This window comes from Cebus imitator, unplaced genomic scaffold (genome assembly GCF_001604975.1).
Source record: "Cebus imitator isolate Cc_AM_T3 unplaced genomic scaffold, Cebus_imitator-1.0 Scaffold45, whole genome shotgun sequence".
NCBI classification, from domain to species: Eukaryota; Metazoa; Chordata; class Mammalia; order Primates; family Cebidae; genus Cebus; species Cebus imitator.
This window is the reverse complement of record NW_016107360.1, coordinates 10,502,256-10,522,616: the sequence shown is the minus strand read 5'-3', so window position 1 is coordinate 10,522,616 and position 20,361 is coordinate 10,502,256. Positions and strand designations below refer to the sequence as shown.

At 43.5% G+C, this 20,361-nt stretch overlaps 1 long non-coding RNA gene and 1 pseudogene across 1 annotated transcript in view; both read right to left on the bottom strand.

Annotated features, from left to right (window-relative positions):
* LOC108303133 overlaps positions 1 to 15,043 on the bottom strand; it is a 24,900-nt gene extending 9,857 nt beyond the window's left edge. The window contains exon 1 of the long non-coding RNA XR_001824701.2: positions 14,903 to 15,043. This is a non-coding gene — a long non-coding RNA (uncharacterized LOC108303133). The remainder of the gene's footprint in view (positions 1 to 14,902) is intronic.
* Positions 3,318 to 3,728, bottom strand: LOC108303132 (annotated as a pseudogene).
* Positions 15,044 to 20,361: the final 5,318 nt, after the last annotated feature.

Here is a 20,361-nt window from a genome sequence, read left to right as displayed (position 1 = left end):
CCTCCCAGGTTCAAGCGATTTTCCTGCCTCAGTTTCCTGAGTAGCTAGGATACTGGTGTCAACCACCACGCCCAGCTGACTTTTGTATTTTTAGTAGAGACAGGTTTTCACCATGCTGGCCAGGCTGGTCTCAAACTCCTGACCTCAGACGATTCACCCACCTTGGCCTCCCAGAATGCTGGGATTACAGGCGTGAGCCATCGCATCCAGCCTCTCTTTTTTCATTATTGTTATTTTTATTTTTTCAGACCCCAGTTCTTTTTTTTAAAAGGCAGAAATTGAAGTAAAGACATACAAATGAATTCTTGTATATACAGGTGAGAATCACAAAGTGATTACCCAATATCCCAATGGGACCCAAATACTTATATAGTTTTTTTTGTTTTTGTTTTTGTTTTGAGACAGCATCTCACTACGTCACCCAGGCAAGAGTGCAGTGGTGTGATCTCAGCCCACTGCAACCTCTACCACACGGGTTCAAGCAATTCTCTCTGCCTCAGCCTCCCAAGTAGCTGGGATTATAGAGGCCCACCATTACACTGGCTAATTGTTTTACTTTTAGTAGAGATGGCGTTTTGCCATATTGGCCAGGCTGGTCTCGAACTCCTGACCTCAGATGATCTGTCCCACTGAACCTCCCAAAGTGCTGGGATTACAGGCATGAGCCACCATGCCCAGCTGTATATTAGCCTTATTTTAGAAGAGAATGAGGAGCTGGAAAACTGTGGGCTATTTTAGGGGGCTAGTAAATGATTCTTAGGCACATTCAATGGGCAGGAAAAACATACAATGGCCTGGGACAAAGTCTGTTGGGTCCACAGGGCAGACAATGGTTTGTGACAAAAGTCTGTCTGGGTTTGTTGACAGACTTTAGTCTTTCTTTTTGTGATAAAATTTCAGTTAATGAAAAATCAGGGATGGACCAGAGGTCATTGTTTTCTTCTTTTGCAGATCTGAACTTTAGGCAGATGAAGAACTTTAGAGAACAACTTCATCCTGCCTTTGGGAGTAACAGAGGATTGAGAGACTGTGGTAGGGAAAGGAAGCTGTGAGAGTGGGAACAATTGTTCAGATCTTCACATAGATGGGGGAAAAGTCTCTTCTAGTATCTGTTGATCTCTAAAGGACTTTATTTATTTATTCACTTTGAGAGCAAGTCTTGCTCTTGTCCCCTGGGCTGGAGTGCAATGGTGTGATCTAGGCTTACTGCAACCTCCACCTCCCAGATTCAAGTGATTCTCCTGCTCAGCCTCCCGAGTAGCTGGGATTACCAGCACTTGCCACCACGCCCAGCTGATTTTTGAATTTTTAGTAGAGATGGGGTTTCACCATGTTGGCCAGCCTGGTCTCAAACTCCTGACTTCAGGACATCTGCCCACCTCGGCCTCCCAAAGTGCTGGGATTACTAGCGTGAGCCACCGCGCCCAGCCTCCAAAGGACTTTAATTCAAAATATTCATTATACCAGGGAGCCACATTTGGGGGTGAAGTTTCCTGTGCACACAAAAATATTAAATAACCAGGCCTGGTGGCGCACATCTGTAATCCCAGCACTTTGGAAGGCCAAGGCAGGAAGATCACTTGAGCCCAGGAGTTCAAGATCAATCTGAGCAATGCAGTGAGCCTCCGTCTCTACAAAAAACTTAAAAAGCCAGCTGGGCATGGTGGCATATGCCTGTAGTACCAGCTGCTTGGGAGGCTGAGGTGGGAAGATCACTAGAGCCAGGAGGTTGAGCCAGGAGCTGTGATTATGCCACTGCACTTCAGCCTGGGTGACAGACAGTCTCAATAGATTAAAAAATATTTCATTAATTTTTAAAGACATCAGCTGGGCATGGTGGCTCACGCCTATAATCCCATTACTTTGGGAGGCCAAGGTGGACAGATCACCTGAGGTCAGGAGTTTGAGACCAGCCTGGCCAACATGGTGAAATTCTGTCTCTACTAAAAATAAAAATAAAAAATTAGCCGGGCATGGTGGTGTGTACCTGTGGTCCCAGGTACTCAGAAGACTGAGGTTGGAGAATCACTTGAGACCAGGAGGCAGAGGTTGCAGTGAGCCAAGACTGTGCACTGTGCTCCAGCCTAGGTGGCAGAGGGAGACTCCGTCTCAGAGAATGAAGGAAGGGAAGGATAGGAAGGATGGGAAGGAAGGAAAGAAGGAAAGAAGAAAGGAAGGAAGGGAGGGAGGGAGGGAGAGAGGGAGGGAAGGAAAAGAAAGGAAGAAAAATTTAAAACATCAAATTAAAATGGTCAGTTTAAATAATTTATTTCTGGTTGGGCTCAGTGGCTCATGCCTGTAATCCCAGAACTTTCGGAGGCTGAGGTGGGTGGATCACCTGAGGTCAGGAGTTCAAGACCAGTCTAGCTAACATGGCTAAACCTCATCTCTACTAAAAATACAAAAAAAAATTAGCTGGGTGTGGTAGTGTGCCCCTGTAATCCCAGCTACTTGGGAGGCTGAGGCAGGAGAATTGCTTGAACCTGGGAGGCAGAGATTGTAGTGACCCAAGATTAGGCCATTGCACTCCAGCCTGCTCAACAGAGTGATACTCTGTCTCAAAAAATAATAAATAAATAAATAACTTATTTTCAAAATTTCATGTTCAGGCCAGGTGCGGTTGCTCACACCTGTAATCCCAACACTTTGGGAGGCTGAGGTGAACGGATCACCTGAGGTTGGGAGTTTGAGACTAGCCTGGCCAACATGATGAAACCCTGTCTCTACTAAAAATACAACAAATTAGCTGGGCTGGTGGTGTACAACTGTAGTTTCAGCTACTCAGGAGGCTGAGAGAGGAGAATTGCTTGAATCCGGGAGGCAGGATCTTGCCATTGCATTCCAGCCTGGGCTAGAAGACCAAAACTCTATTAAAAAAAAAAAAAAAATTCTGGCCCGGCGAGGTGGCTCATGTCTGTAATCCCAGCTCTTTAGGAGGTCAAGGCGGTGGATCACCTGAGGTCAGGAGTTCAAGACTAGCCTGGCCAACATGGTGAAACCCTGTTGCTATAAAAATACAAAAATTATCCATGTGTGATAGCGAGTGCCTGTAATCCCAGCTACTCGGGAGGCTAAGGTGGAAAAATCGCTGAAACCTGGGAGCTGGAGGTTCTACTGAGCCAAGATCACACCAGTGCACTCCAGCCTGGGCAACAGAGCAAGACACTGTCTCAAAAAAAAAAAAAAATGTTTATTAAATAAGATAATTTTTGCTTTTTAATTTTTTCTCAAGAAACATACCTCTGCTTTAACATTTTCATTAATAAATTTATTTATTTATTTATTTTTGGGGGGTTTAAATATTTTATACTAGAGAATCAAGCAATGCTGCCAGTATTGGACGCAATCCAGGGCTACAAGTCTGCACACTCCTTTGCTACTGGTCGTATAATGGCAGAACCTTTCATCTCACCTTTTTTATTATGACCCCTGCATTATCTTAAAATAAAGAAATACGTCTTTTCTCCGTATGACCTTCACTGTCAAATGACCACGGCTGGATGTACCTTTTCTCTGAGCTCTGGTTTGTCTTTCTTGACTGTGGCCTTCCCCATGTCACCCACACCAGCAAGGAAGTCTGTTCAGCCATCCCTTGATCCCCTTCACAGAGATGACATACAGATTTTTGGCTCCTGTGTTGTCAGCACAGTTGATCAGGGAACCTGCCGAAACACCCAAGGAAATCCAGAACTTCACACCAGAGGACCACCATGTCCTTGCTTTGACATCTTGAACACCAGAAACAAAGAAAAAAGGCAATTGACTTATTTTTTTAGAAACAGGGTCTTGCTCTGTCGCCCAGTCCAGAGTGCAGTAGCTGGAACACAGTTCACTGCAGCCTTCACCTCCTAGGCTCAAGCAATCCTCCCAACTCAGCCTCTGGAGTATCTGGGACCACAGACATGCACCACCACACCTGACTAATTACAAAAAAAAAAAAATTTGGCTGGGTGCGGTGGCTCACGCCTGTAATCCCAGCACTTTGGGAGGCTGAGGTGGGCAGATCACAAGGTCCAGCCTGGCCAACATGGTGAAACCCCGTCTCTACTAAAAATACATAAATTAGCCAGTCATGTTGGCACACACCTGTAATCCCACCTACTCAGAAGGCTGAGCTAGGAGAATTGCTTGAACCCTGAACCTGGGAGGCGAGGTTGCAGTGAGATGAGATCGTGCCACTGCACTCCAGCCTGGGAGACAGAGCAAGACTCCAGCTCAATTTTTTTTTTTTTTATTTGCCATGTTGCCAGGCTGGTCTCAAACTCCTGGGCTCACACAATCCTCCCACTTCAACCTCCCAAAGCTCTGGGATTATAGGTGTGGGGCCCCGTGCTCAACCTAGCTTTTTTTTTTTTTTTTGCCTTACCAAAGACTTGCTGAGTTGAGCTTTTTAATTTTGATAGGTGATATTGAATGTGATAGAAGATGAGTAACTTGAATAACACATATGGAACTTTTGATTAAAATATATTCAAAGTTTGTTCATTTGACTATAGTTACATCTTATTTTTAATTCTTTAGATCTTTACTGTCTATAGAAGACAAATTATGTCAAAATCTTGATGATAACAAAATTAATGATTTAGATAAAATTAAGAAAAATAACTTTATGGAATAAATATATAATAATTTATGAATTACCAATGCATTTACCACTCCTGTAAAAACACTAGTCCATCGACAGAACACCCAGACAAGTCCAATAATAAAGAAGTTCTGTAATATTTGATACTTTTCCAAATGTCAATCACATAAAAACATGACTATGAATGTATTATTCAATTTTGACCTTGTGAAGGTAGATCTGTCAAAGTAGGGGACTAGAATATATTTCACTTCACAGTTTGTCAACCTGATCTATATTTTGTAAATATTTAGTCATTTGAAATACATCTGCCACGCCAGGTGTGGTGGCTCAGGCCTATAATTCCAGCATTTTGGGAGGCAGAGGCAGGTGGATCACTTGAGGCTAGGAGTTCAAGACCAGCCTTGCCAACACGGCAAAACCCCATCTCTACAAAAAATCAAAATATTAGCCCAGCTTGGTGGCATGGGCCTGTAATCCCAGCTACTTGGGAGGCTGAGGCAGGAGAATCACTTGAACCCAGGAGGTGGAGGTTGCAGTGAGCCAAGATCATGCCACTGCACTCCCAGCCTGGGCAACAAGCAAGACTCCATTTAAAAAAAAGAAAAAGAAATGCATCTCTCCATTTTACCTTTGGCCCAGGACCTATAAATGTTACAGTCATATTTATGAATATATACATACATATGTATATCACTATCACATGATAATTATTATTTCAAGATACATCATAGGTCTAAATATGAAAGGTAAAACTATCTTTTAGTTGAGAAATTCGAATGCTGTTTGCCGAATATAGGCAAAAAGTTTTTAAAACAGCATGCAAAGCATGAAACATCCAGAAAAATTTGATAAATTGGGCTACATTAAAAGTAAGCAGTTCTGCTCATCAGGACACATTAAAAGAGTGAAAAAATTAACTAGAGTGGGAGAAATCTTTTCCATATATACATCTGACAAAGGGCTTGTATCTAGAACATATAAACAACTCTTTAAAATCAATTTTTTTAAAAAGCCAGAAAACTCAGAAAAAATGGGACAAGTCTTGAATTTTCCATAAGATATTCAAATGAAGAGTTAATACATAAACATATAAAATGATGTTCAATCTTATTAGTTATTTGTGAAATATACATTAAAACCACTGACCCAGCCAGCACTGTGGCTCACACCCGTAATCTCAGCACTTGGGGAGGCTGAGGCAGGATTGCTTAAGCCCAGGATTTTGAAACCAGCCTGGGCAACATGAAGAGTCACCCTCTATACAAAAAATTTAAAAAATTAGCTGGGCATGTTGGTGCACACCTGTGGTCCCAGCTACTCAAGAAGCTGACATGGGAGGATTGTTTGAGCCTAGGAGCCCAAGGCTGTAGCGAGCTGTAGTCGCACCACTGCACTCCAGCCAGGGTGACAGAGTGAGACCCTGTCTCAAGAAACAAAAAACAAAAAACAGTGACCAGCATAAGACTAATAATACGAAATTTTTCCGAGGATGTGGAGCAACTAGAACTCTCATAATTCACTGTGGGGTTTTTTTGTTTCTGTTGTTTTTTTGAGACAGAGTATTGCTCTTGTTGCCCAGGCTGGAGTGCAGTGGCGTGATCTCGGCTCACCACAAACTCCACCTCCCAGGTTCAAGTGATTCTCCTGCCTCAGACTCCTGAGTAGCTGAGAGTATAGATGCCCGCCACCACGCCTGGCTAATTTTTTGTATTTTTAGTAGAGATGGGGTTTCATCATGTTGGCCAGGCTGATCTTGAACTCCCAACCTCAGGTGATCCACCTACCTCAACCTCCCAAAGTGCTGAGATTATAGGCATAAACCACCATGCCTGGCCTCATAATTCACTTTAAAAAATCATTTGGTATTATCTACTACAGTTGAACATACACATCCCCTATGGGCCAGTAAATGCACTTCTGGATGTATTCCCAGAAGAAATGCACTTGCACTCATATATTTCCCTTCCCTTTCCTCCTCGCCTCCCCGCTCCTCCCCTTCCCTCTCCTCTCCCTCCTTCCCTTCCCTTTTCAAGACAGAGTTTCACTCTTGCTGCCCAGGCTGGGGTGCAATGGTGTGATCTCGGCTCACCGAAACCTCCATCTCCGAAACCTCCACCTCCCGGTTTAAGAGATTCTCCTGCGTCAGCCTCCCAAGTAGCTGGTATTACAAGCGCCCACCACCATGCCTGGCTAATTTTTGTATTTTAAGTAGAGATGGTGTTTCACCGTGTTGCCCAGGCTGGTCTTGAACTCCCGACTCAGGTGATCCACCTGCCTCAGCCTCCCAAAGTACTGGGATTACAGGTGTGAGTGATCGCGCCCGGCCTACACTCATATATTTCTAAATAGCGTGTATAAGAATGTTCCTAGCAACAATATGCATACCAAACTATCAATGATGAAAATGACCATCAACATCAGAAGAGATAAGTAAATTGCGGAATATTCACACAACACTAGGAGTAAACTTACACCTATTGCTGTACACAATAATGTGGATGACTCATAGGCATGATGTTTAGTGAAAGAAGCCAAACAACAAAGAGGATATAAATTACGAAACATGCAGAACAGCCTAGAATCACCACGGAGGTTCAGTCTTCGGTTCTGCTGGACCTGACGATGGTCTTGGCCTCCCCCTCATGAGACTATGCTTTCATTGCTTCACTGCTTGGCACATTTCTTTTCACTGCCTCTTAAGTATCCTGATAAGCATCATGGAAAATACACGTGGAGCTTCAAAGATTTCCCTGCTCAACATTTACATCATCGTGAACTACAACAAAAATTTGAGCAATGTGACTTCCCTGAGGGTCTTTACTCACCACAGATGGACTTTTCCTGGGCCAGCATCACCTGACTTCACTGCCCTGTAAAGCATGCTTGAGCCAAAAATGAATGATTTTATTTGACTGACTCCATCAAAGTGGAACAAATGCTCTTCATGAGGAAATTTTCTGCCATCCCAACTAGATGCCACCATTGCATTAATTACTGCAGAGTGCATTTTTCTCACTGAACACATCTCATATGCAGTTTCTGGAGCTGCTGCCAAGCCACCCTGGCTTCTGATTCAGAGATACAATTGATGATACCCTACTCCGGGTTATGGAGGCATCATCATTATTATTCATTTATTTTTTATATATATTTAGATTTATTTATTTCCTTTCACCCAAATCTCATCTTGAATATTATTCATTTATTATTACTACGGGCAGCAGTGAAAGCAGCTTTTTGGAACTCTTCAAAAGGAACAGAATGTAGGATGGAACAAGACGTGGTTTGGGGTAGGATACAGTGAGAATGTCTTTTGTGTATATGACTCAGTCCTTTTATAAAAAAGGAAACTCAAATGTAATAGTTTGATATTTTTTCTGTATGAAAATATGTCATATCAAAACCTCAACATTAGTTGCATTTAGCTAGCATTAAGAAAACTGTCATCTTTGGGTCACATACTGTAATAACAGGTCACACATAGTCTTTTTCTTTCATGTTTGACTGCTGACAGCTTTTAAGTCTCACATCTTCCTCTTCCCCTTCTGTCTCACATCTGGGCAAACTGATAAAAGCTGGTTCACCACCCTTTGGCACCATCAGGAAGTCCAAAAACACATAAAACCCTCAATTGGCCCTACTTCCAAATATCCTAATACTCCCAGGCCCTGGGAGTGCAGCGGTGTATTGTTTGGATAGAAGATCAAAACGGTCACACTATTTCCTTAAGCAAAAGCCTAATCCAGATCTAGGCCCTAACTCTTTTCAGTTCTATGAAGGCTGAGAGGTGAGGACGCTGTAGAAGAAAAGCTGGAAGCTAGCAGGAGTTGGTTCATGAGGAAATAAGTCATCTCAACAAAATAAAAGTGCAAGGTTTCAAGCTCATTCTTCCTGGTAGAAAACAAAACAAAATTAAACAAAAAAAGTGCAAGGTGAAGGAGCAAGTGCTGATGCAGAAGCTCCAGAAAGTTATTCAGAAGATCTAGCTAAGGTAATTGATGAAGGTACACTGAACAACAGATTTTCAATTTAGATCAAACAGATTTTCAGTTTAGATAAAACAATTTAGATGGAAGAAAATGCCATCTAGGACTTTCATAGCCAAAGAGAAGGCAATGACTAGCTTCTAAGGACAGTCTGGCTCTCTTGTTAGAAGTTATTGCAGCTGGTGACTTTAAGTTGAAACCAATGCTTCTGAATGTTCCCACTTCAGAAATCTGAGGGTCTCTAGGAATTGTGCGGAATCTACTCTGCCTGTACTGTATAAATTAAACAACAAAGTCTGGATCACAGCATATCTGTTTACAACATGGTTTACTGAGTATTGTGAATCCACTGTTGACACATACTTTTCAGGAATAAAGATTTTGTTTCAAAATATTACTGCTTATTGACAATGTACCTGGTTACCCAAGAGCTCTGAAGAAGATGTACAAGAAGATTAATGTTGTCTTAAGCTTATGAAACCAACATCCGTTCTGCAGCCCATGGATCAAGGAGGCATTTTGACTATCAAGTCTTATTATTTAAGAAATACTGATCGGGTACGGTGGCTCACACCTGTAATCCCAGCACTCTGGGAGGCCAAGGTGGGTGGATCACCTGAGGTCAGGAGTTTGACCAGCCTGGTGAAATCCCATCTCTAATAAAAATACAAAAAATTTGTCAGGCATGGCGGTGGACACCTGTAATTCCAGCTGCTCAGGAGGCTGAGGCAGGAGAATCTCTTCAACCTGGGAGGCAGGGGTTGTGGTGAGCCAAGATCATGCCATTGCACTCCAGCCTGGGCAACAAGAATGAAACTCCGTCTCAAAAAGAAAAAAAATTAACAAACCTTTACAACATGATGCTAAATGAAAGAAGCCAGTCATAAAGACCGCATATGATATGATTCCAGCTACATAAAATGTCTAGAAAAGGCAAGTGCGTAGAGATATGGTGCTGAGCTTTGCTTCTCGTGTTTTTCACAATGACATTAGTTGAATTTGTGTAACATGCATATTAAAAGGATAAAAACCAGAAATCTGCCAAGGTGGGCAGCATAGTGACTCTGTCCCTGTAAAATATTTTAAAATTTAGCCAAGTGTGGTGTTGTGTTCCTGTAGTCACAGCTATTCAGGAGGCTGAGACAGAAGGATCATTTGAGCCCAGGAGTTTGAGGCTGAAGTAAGCTATGATGGCCACTGCCCTCCAACTTGGGGGACAGGGCAAGACCCGGTCTTTACAAACAGACCTACAAACAAGCAAACAAAAAAACGAATCCAGAAATCTGGGAAAGCAGGAACCATAAAAATCTGAAAACTGGAAGCAGCAAGTTCCTCTCAAAGGATTCATTTTATTTATTTATTTAGACACAGGGTCTCAGTTTTTTTGCCCAGGCTGGAGTGCAGTGGCACAGTCATAGCTCACTGCAGCCTCAAATTCCTGGACTCAAGCAATCCTCCTATCTGACCCTCCTAAGTAGCTGGGACCACAGGTGTGTGCCACTATGCTGAGCTAAACTTTTTTTGTTGTTAGTTTTGTTTTTTTTTGTTAGATACAGGACCTCACTATGTTGCCCAGACTGACCTCAAAAACCTGGACTCAAGCAATCTTCCCACCTCAGCCTCCCAGAGTGTTGGGATTATAGGCATGAGCCACCACACCTGGCCTCAGAGGATTCTTTAGGTAGTCACAGGTTTAGTCACAGGTTTGGCCCTCAGTGAAAGCAGGTGTTGCTGAGAAAAGGCATCGGTTTTGATAACAGCTGCCATGAATCGGTGTCCCATGTCCTAGGCATTCTTGTTATCATCTTACTTAATCCTTCAGTACCCCTGCCATTTGCAAGTGGCCAAAGTACAAAATATTTAATAGGGGAAAATATAGGCATTCCTTGTTATACGTTACTTTACCCCTGCAATAACCCCTTTTTTTGACATCGCTAGAGAATAACGTGTTACACATTTTTAGATAAGATTAAAAAGAGAGAGTAACACTCCTGCTCACCTAGAGGATTCTGGCCAGTACAATTGTCTGCAACAAAGTTCATAACCATCATTATTATAAGACACAGCACTAAAACTGTTACTAAAACGCAACACTTCAAACGTAGGGAGACCCTTAAAACACATAGTTAGCCCTCTTTTCCTCTTATTTACTGCAATTCTGGACTATCTGGTAGCCCATAAAACAGAAGGGAACAGAAAATGTTCAAGGCAGACATCATGATATCAGAAAGGAAAGATAAAATCTTTTTGAAAAGCAAGTCTGAAAAGATCTCCTAAACCCCAACACCACTGCAAGGCTGATGTCCATCTTCCCCATCAGATTATGAGATTCCTGAAGGCAGGAACTGTGCTGCCTCTAGACTCCTAACACATACTCTAGGTCCTCAATAAAGTCTTAAGGATGGGAGAGGCAGGAAAGAAAGCAGAAAGCAAACTGAAAAGAACATTCTTTAAAAAATCTTGCTAAAAATGCCCCTATTGGCTAATCCTAAGGGCAACTTTTTTTCTTTTTCCTTCTTTTTTTTGAGACAGGGGCTCACCCTGTTGCCCAGGCTGGAGTGCAGTGGTGCAATCACAGCTCACCGAAGCCTTGACCTCCTGGGCTCAAGCGATCCTCCCACCTCAGCCTTGCTAGTAGCTTGGACCATGGGCCCATGCCACCATATCCAGCTAATTTTTAAATTTTTTTGTAGAGACCGAGTTTCACCAGGTTGCCCAGGCTGGTCTCAAACTGCTAGGCTCAAGTGATCTACCCGCCTCAGCCTCCCAAAGTGCTGGGATTACAAGTGTGAGCCACTACACCTGGCTCCACCTTTTTTCTATAGAAATAAATCCCTCGGCTGGGCGTGTGGCTCACGCCTGTAATCCCAGCACTTTGGGAGGCCGAGGCGGGCGGATCACGAGGTCAAGAAATCGAGACCATCCTGGCCAACATGGTAAAACCGCGTCTCTACTAAAATCACAAAAATTAGTCAGGCGTGGTGGCATGCGCCTGTGGTCCCAGCTACTCGGGAGGCTGAGGTGGAAGAATCGCTTGAACCCAGGAGGTGGAGGTTTCAGTGAGCTGAGATTGCGCCACCGCACTCCAGCCTGGTGACAGAGCAAGACTCCGTCTCAAAAAAAAAAAAAAAAAGAAAGAAAGAAAGAAATCCCTAACTAAATAACAAAATTGTGTGACTAAGAGAGAGAGGATACATAGATTTTCCCTGTAATAACTATTTCATAAAGCAAAAGGAAACTTGCAAAGAAAAAGACAAATATTAGGAGAAGAAAATAGCCCATATCTTTGTTTCAAGCATCCAAATAGAGGTATCACTTCTTTTCTTCTCCAGGAACACCTTGAAGAAGCCCTAAAAAGATTATACCTTCATTCTGAAATGTTCAGTTTCCAGTTGGCAATAAGATTAACAATAGAAACATTTCATTTCTAGGCCAAATGCTGTGGATTACACCTGCAATCCCAGCACTTTGGGAGGAAAGGCAGGTGGATCACTTGAGCCCAGGAGTTCAAGACTAACAGAGCCAGAGCATTGCCATCTTCGACAAGCACTGCCATTTTAAAGTTCTCCTTGATTGAAAACCACCTAAATCCAAAGGGCATCAGCCTAATGGCTAATGTCACCATGACCATAAACCACAAGTGTCATCTCCCACCAGAAACATTCCAACCTTAAGATAAATCCCTCCTCAACCAGAGACATGCCACCCCAAGATAACCTCTGACCAGAGACATTCTAACACTGCAATAAACTTCTTCACACAGAAACATTTCAAGCATGTGATAAGCTCTCTCGTCCTAAAACCCTTAAATATTCTTTTTTATTTTTTTTTTGAGACGGAGTTTCGCTCTTGTTACCCAGGCTGGAGTGCAACGGCGCGATCTCGGCTCACCGCAACCTCCGCCTCCTGGGTTCAGGCAATTCTCCTGTCTCAGCCTCCTGAGTAGCTGGGATTACAGGCACGCACCACCATGCCCAGCTAATTTTTTGTATTTTTAGTAGAGACGGGGTTTCACCATGTTGACCAGGATGGTCTCGATCTCTTGACCTCGTGATCCACCCACCTCAGCCTCCCAAAGTGCTGAGATTATAGGCTTGAGCCACCACGCCCGGCTAAATATTCTTATTCTGTAAGAGAGTGTGCTCTTGACTGAAATTGGTCAGAAGCCCCTCTCAGGTTTATTCCCCAAAATAAACCTGTCTTTGACTGTTGAGATGCTTTTCATGTTTCTTTCCTCTTTCTTTAACTCTTACAGAGACCAGTCTGGGCAACATGGCAAAACCCCACCTCCACAAAAAATAAAAAAATTAGTTGGGTTTGGTGGCATGTGCTTGTAATCCCAGCTACTCAGGAGACTGAGGTGGCAGGGGTGGGAGGATCACTTGGACCCAGGAGGGGCTCGAGGCTGCAATGAGCCATGTCCACACCACTGCATTCCAATCTGGGTGACGAAGGGAGACCCTGTCTCAAAAACAAAAACAACAAGAATAACAACAAAAAGAAAACATTCCATTCCTTTGTTATCAATACCAAGTAGCATTTAATTGTGTGAGGCAACAGTAAGACAAAGTGAATTACAGTCTGTCCTGTTCCCATGGCTCATCTGGACAGTCTCACTGGCTGTGATTCACTTTTCCCGGAAGTTTTGGTGAACCAAATGAAGCCAGTCATGAGCTGCCCTGGAGTATTTCCTGTATAGAAATTAATGTACTTCAGCTATATAAAAAAACTTTAATGTAAAACATCCTGCCATAACTACTTGTTTTAAAAACAATGTTGAAGTAGCTTATTTTTTTCCACAATTATTTCTATGTAAGAAAAGCCATCAAAGCATAAACCAAAAATAAAATTCTGAGGCTCCCCCAACCATCTAAAAGGACTTGCTCCTCAGCCAGGGCTCTTAAAATGTAACGTGAAGGACTGGTTCAGGCCATGAAGGGAAATGGGGGTCCGACATGCCTCGTTATGCCTCTCTGCCATTCACATCAACATAGACTTTAAGTTTGATAAGAAGCATTTTACAGTTGGTTCTCTCTGAAACCTGCCAGCTAAAAGCTTCATCTGCGGCCAGGTGCAGTGGCTCATGCCTGTAATCCCAGCACTTTGGGAGGCTGAGGTGGGTAGATCATGAGGTCAGGAGATTGAGACCATCCTGGCCAACATGGTGAAACCCCATCTCTACTAATATACAAAAAATTAGCTAGGTGTGGTGGTGAGCGCCTGTCGTCCCAGCTACTTGGGAGGCTGAAGCAGGGGAATCGCTTGATCCCAGGAGCCAGAGATTGCAGTGAGCAGAGATCATGCCACTGCACTCCAGCCTGGCTACAGAGTGAGACTCTGTCTAAAAAAAAAAAAAAAAAGCTTCATCTGCATGATAAAACTTTGGTCTCCACAACTTCTTATCACCCAAACATTACTTTTTACTGATACCAGGTCTGTAGACAAACTCAACTAATTGTCAACCAGAAAACGTTGACATTTACCTATAGACTGGAAGCCCCCTTCACCCCACTTTGAATTGTCCTGCCTTTCTGGACCAAACCAATGTATTTATTAAATGTACTTGATTGATGTCTCATGTCTCCCTAAAATGCATAAAACCAAGCTCCACCCGAACCACCTTGGGCACATGTTGTCAGGACCTCCTGAGGCTGTGTCACAGGCATATCCTCAACCTTGGCAAATAAACGTTTTTTTTTTTTTTTTGAGACGGAGTCTCACTCTGTCACCAGGCCGAAGTGCAGTCGCGCGATCTCAGTTCACTGTAACCTCTGCCTCCCAGATTCAAGCAATTCTCCTGCCTCACCCTTCCAAGTAGCTGGGACTACAGGCACAGGCCACCATGGCCAGCTAATTTTTGTATTTTTAGTAGAGATGGGGTTTTACCATGTTGGCCAGGATGGTCTTGATCTCTTGGCCTTGTGATCTGCCTGCCTTGGCCTCCCAAAGTGTTGGAATTACAGGCATGAGCCACCACGCCCAGCCTAAATTTTCTAAATTAACTGAGACCTATCTGATTTTCTGAGGTTCACAAAACTAAACCCAGAAGCACAGACCATCATAATCTCTCATTAGCCCCTGCTTTGGTTCATGTTTATATTCTTAAAGTTTGTTCATTCATTCAACAGGTACTTACTGAGCATCTATTTTGTGTCAGCCCACAAGCCAGCTTTTTCAATAGACATCATCTCTGTCCTCATGAAGCTAACAATCTATTAGGAAACATGGATTTTAATCCAGTAACCACAAAAATAATTAAGTATAATCTGCTTTAAGTGCTATGAAGAAAAAGTACTAAGTGTTATTAAGGTAAAAACTGACAACTGACCTTATCTAGAGGAATCGGGAAAGGTTTCGCTGAGAAAAGAGATTGGACAGTGACATCTGATGTTTCCGGCATTTGGAATCACATGTTCAAGGACCCTGCTGCTGAAGCACAGAGCTTGGGAGGATCACTGGAGAAAAAATTGCAAACGTAGTTGTGAGGCCGGTTGCCTCGCCAGGAGTCAAACGGACTCACTCTCCGCACCTGATAACTACGTCATCACCCAAGCTTGTTATCTGGCCTCACCACATGGCTTCCCGCACCCGCCTCTGCATACCATACCCAAGCCCACACTCAGCACTAAACTATGCATCCAACCCCCAACCCGCTGTTGAAAAACCCTGCAGAAAAAAATTTTTAAAAGCCTCACCAAGCCCTGCCCAGTAGCAGTCTGCCCCGTAGGCCCCCAGCTGGCCCACTTACCCAAAGTCCTGCCCGCCTACCAATAGCAACTAGTTCCATGTACTTCCTGCTTCTCAACAGCCAATAAAATTGCCTTCACTTTATTTCCCCAATAACCAATCAAAGCCCACTTACCCAAAGTCCCACCCACCTACCAATAGCAACTAGCTCCATATACTCCCTGCTTCTCAACAGCCAATAAAATTGCTTTTGCTTTGTCTCCCCAATAGCCAATCAATTGCCTTCCCTCCCCATAAAACCCCATGCCCTAAACAGCCAAACACAACTTCTTTAGCCCCTTCCTGAACCACAAAACATCACCCAGAAGCTAAATAAATTAGCTTCTCATTTTCTTATACTTGCCTCAGTTTCCTCATTTTACCTCAGCAATAAACCTTACAGTAGTTATAGGAGATGAAGCTGCAAAAATGTTCACAAGGACTTACAGCCAGGTTAGGGATTTTGGACTAAATCCCAAAACATCATGAAGCCAGTAAGGAGTTTTAGACAGAACAGGAATATGATCAGATTTCCATTTTGAGAAGATCGCTCAGAAGAATATTTATTACAGGGTCTCTCTATGTTGCCCAGACTGGTCTTGACTCCTGGACTCAAGCAATCCTCCTGCCTCAACCTCCCAAAGTGCTGCTATTATAATGAGCCACTGCACTCAGACTTGAATAGGATATATATATATATGTTTTGAGACGGAGTCTCACTCTGTTGACCTGTCTGGAGTGCAGTGGTGCTAACTTGGCTCACTGCAACCACCACCTCCCAGGTTCAAGAGATTCACCTGCCTCAGCCTCCTGAGTAGCTGGGATTACAAGGTGCCTGCCACCATGCCCAGCCAATTTTTTGTATTTTTTGTAGAGATGGGGTTTCACCATGTTGGCCACGCTGCTCTTGAACTCCTGACCTCGTGATTCGCCTGTCTTGGGCTCCCAAAGTGCTGAAATTGCAGGCGTGAGCCACCGCACCTGGCCTTGAGTAGGATTTAGAAGAGTGAATACAATGAGACTAGAAATCAATGACAAATATTTGAGTAAGAGATGATGGTAATTGGCATAGGGTGTTGGCATTGAGTATGAAGAACATTGAAAGTTTTAAGAAGTGTTTAGAAGGCAAGATTGATGGTTGTGATTAACTGTAAGTGGTTTACTTGACAGTAATTTTATTTATTTATTTATTTATTTGCCCCATCAGTGCTCATAGTGAATTGGCAGTAATTTCAGAGAAGAAGAATATTATTCTCATAATGCTTAAGAGGTAACAAGTTAGAATGGGAAAAGCCTGGGTTGTAGAAGCAAAAGTATATTCAATTTTCATCTCTTGCTCCTTGTTAGCTGTGTAGTTTTGGACTTGTTATTTAACTTCTCTGAGCTTTAATTTATTTATAAGTAACTCATGTTAATGTCACTCTATAAACTCAGATGTGCAAGAAATATCTTGACTTTTTAAAAAGTCAACAAACTAGCTTTTGGCCAGGCATGGTGGCTCACACCTGTAATCCTAGCACTTTGAGAAGCTGAGGGAGGAAGATCACTTGAGGTCAGGAGTTCCAGACCAGCCTGGCCAACATGGTGAAACCCCATCTCTACTAAAAATACAAACATTAGCCTGGCATAGTGTCACATGCCTGTAGTCCCGGCTACTCAGGAGGGGCTGGGACAAGAGAATCGCTTGAACCCAGCAGGCGTAGCCTCCCCAGCTACTCAGGAGGCTGAGACAGAAAAACTGCTTGAACCTAGGAGGCGGAGGTTGCAGTGAGCCGAGATCGCGTCACTGCACTCCAGCCTAGACAGCAGAGTAAGACTCTATATCAAAACCAAAAAGAAAAGAAAGGAAGAAAAGTAAATAAGAAAAAAAGAAAAGAAAGTAAAGGAATAAATAATAAAAGAATGGATAGGACTGCTGGTTGCCCTTTTACTTTTTTGATGATATGCTAAACAAGGGGTGGATTATTTATGCCTCCCCTTTTTAGACTCTGTAGGGTAACTTCCTGACGTTGCCGTGGCATTTGTAAACTGTCATGGCGCTGCTGGAAGTGTAGTAGTGAGGACAAACAGTGGTCACTCTCTTGACCATTTTTGGTTTTGGTGGGTTTTGGCCAGCCCCTTTACTGCAAACTGTTTTCTTTTTTTTTTCGAGATGGAGTCTCACTCTGTCACCCAAGGTGGAGTGCAGTGGCATGATCTCGGCTCACTGCAACCTCTGTCTCCCAGGTTCAAGTGATTCTTCTGCCTCAGCCTCCGGAGTAGCTGGCACATGCCATCATGCCCAGCTAATTTTTGTATTTTTAGTAGAGATGGGGTTTCACCAGGTTGGCCAGGCTGGTCTCGAACTCCTGACCTCGTGACCCCCCGCTTCAGCCTCCCAAAGTGCTGGGATTACAGGCGTGAGCCACTGCACCAGACCCAGCAGACTGTTTTATCAGCAAGGTCTTCATGACCTGTATTTTGTGCTGACCTTTTATCTCATCCCGTGACTTAGAATGTCTCACTCATCTGGGAATGCCGCTCAATAGGTTTCAGACTCATTTTACGCAGCTCCTGTTTAGGATGGAGTTGCTCTGGTTCACAGGCCTCTGACACAGGGAATCTTTCATTTCCACCACATGACCTTTCAGAGGAACCCTCTTCTCTCACTAACTCCTGAACACCTCAAATGTTTCCACTAAACACCCTCTTTGGCGGATGGTTGGGAGGATAACATGAGTAATTCTAGCTAAGTCTGATACATTGTCATCCCCCTTCCCTTAAGATCCAGGAAAGGTGATACATTTCAGAAACAGAAAGAAAAAGAAGTTCAAGATAGAACCATGTCCTAAAAATGGCATTTGGAAGGACAGAAGGTAGTAACAACCCTTCCAGCCTCAGAGCTGTGCTGTTGCTGGTTCTTGTAAGGTCTTTTAGGCTGACTGACACCGTGGACACCATGATAACCTCTGTGACCTGCATAGACACTCCAGATGAGTTCTTGGAACTAGAAAGTCTGAAGTAACTGGAAGACCACGAAAAGGGGAAGAATGATCAATCCCTGTGGAGCCTAATTAACTTGAGACTTTCTTCTATTGTTCCTTATTCCTGCCTCAATTGATAAAGCATTGGACTTTGTAGCTAGACCCTACCACTCCCTCCCAGCTTGCAAAAACTGCCTTAAACTGTAACTTTTGTAACTTTCCACTACCTACCCCAAACCTATAAAACTAACCCCAATCCACCGCCCTCTGCTGACCCTCTTATCAGACTCAGCCTGCCCGCTCCCTGGTGAACCAACAGCCATGTTGCTCACACAAAGCCTTTTTGGTGGGGCCTCTTCATTCAGAGCACACATTTAACAGTTCTCAGCCCAGCACAGTGGCCACATGGACGTAGTATTGTGAGACAGAACCCTAAGAACCAAGCTGGCAGACTCAAGGCTGAGGTTACTTTCTACCAGTCCTTGAAGGGGCAGCTGTTGAAAGAGGAAGGGCAGTGGGCACCGAGTCAGGGTAAACATGGGGTTGATCTTGACATGGAAACACAGGAGAGAAAGTGGGCCAGGGAAGAAAGGAAAGGTGGGCAACTGTGTCTTTTCTCCCAGTGTCACTCTTTGCTTGTGTCCCTCTTTGTGTCTCTTTCCACATTCCAACATCTGGTCAGATTTTTCTCCATAGCAGTGTAAACCCAACACGTGTACTCAGGGAAGAAAACGATATCCTTAAGTTGTTCTCAGTCTATTCAGGCTTGTTTTGATGTTCTGGTGGGTTCTCAGGTCTCTACCAGGGAGGTAGAGGGAGAACTGCAAGGGCCAAGAGGATGGGGACTAAGCTCTGATTTTTAAAACTTGCCCAAATTCCTATCTAAGGGGTTTAGGGAGTCATGCCCTACAAACCATAAATTCTCATCAGATGGGTTTCATTTAATGCTATATATCATGACTTACTTTCCAATCTGACTCTGGTGTAACATTATGAGAAAGGAAAAGAATCAAAATATTTAATCTCAAAATGTAGTTCCCTGCCATACCTTGAAATTGCCCTGTAAAGTCTCGTGTGGAAAAATCCACATTCTATAGAGAAGCCCCTTTCCCCTTCGTTTTCCTTCTTTACTTCCCGGATCCAGGAGATAATCAGCTAAGAGCCAGGCACCCTTTTATGTCCGATAAGACACATTTTACACCTGCTTTCTCTCTGAAGTCTGCTATCTGAGAGATTCCTCTGCACAATAAAACTTCGTCTCCACAACCCCTTATCTTAACCCGGACATTCCTATCTATTGATCCCAGGTCTTTAGACAAATTCAATCGTCAACCAGAAAATGTTTAAATTTACCTATAGCCTGGAACCCCTGCTTTGAGGAGTCCTGCTTTTCTGAACAAAACCAATGTATTTAAGTGTATTTGATTGATGTCTCATGCCTCCCTGAAATATATAAAACCAAGCTTGGGCACATGTTCTCAGGACCTCCTGAGGGCTGTGTGACAGGCTGTGGTCACTCATATTTGGCTCAAAATAAATCTCAAAATATTTTACAGAGTTTGACTCTTGGTTGAAAATATTTTGGCATCCAAATACGTGGGGCCTCAGAGAAGACTCAGGATCCCGAAGGAGTTGCCCAAAACCAGAGTTAAGGTACCAGCATGGGCCCACTGAAGCGCCACTGAGTTCAAGCTTGTCCCTTCCAGCTCCAGACGGAGTTCCCCCTTTGGTTGATGGTCCTTGATTTATTCTGAGCTGGTTTTCTCCTAGGAAGTTGTTGTTTAAGGATCCTAGTTCTGGTTCAGAGACTCATTCTAAATGGAATTCTCTATTGCTTTTTCTCCTAAAATGTATCCTGATTTGGTTTGCCTGGGTGCATCTGCGTGAGAAACTGCACTGTTGTTTTCGTAGACAAACGAACGACTGAGTTTTTCAGCTCCGAAGGGAAAGGGCATTTGCTCCTCCCAGCCAAAGGCACCCCTGGGTGACCGGGGACTTGTGGAAGTGTCTAGGGGGTGGACCACCTGAGATGTACAGTAACCCTGCAGGGAAATTCTCCCCAAAATTAATTTTAAAATGACTCATCCAGGAAACGTAT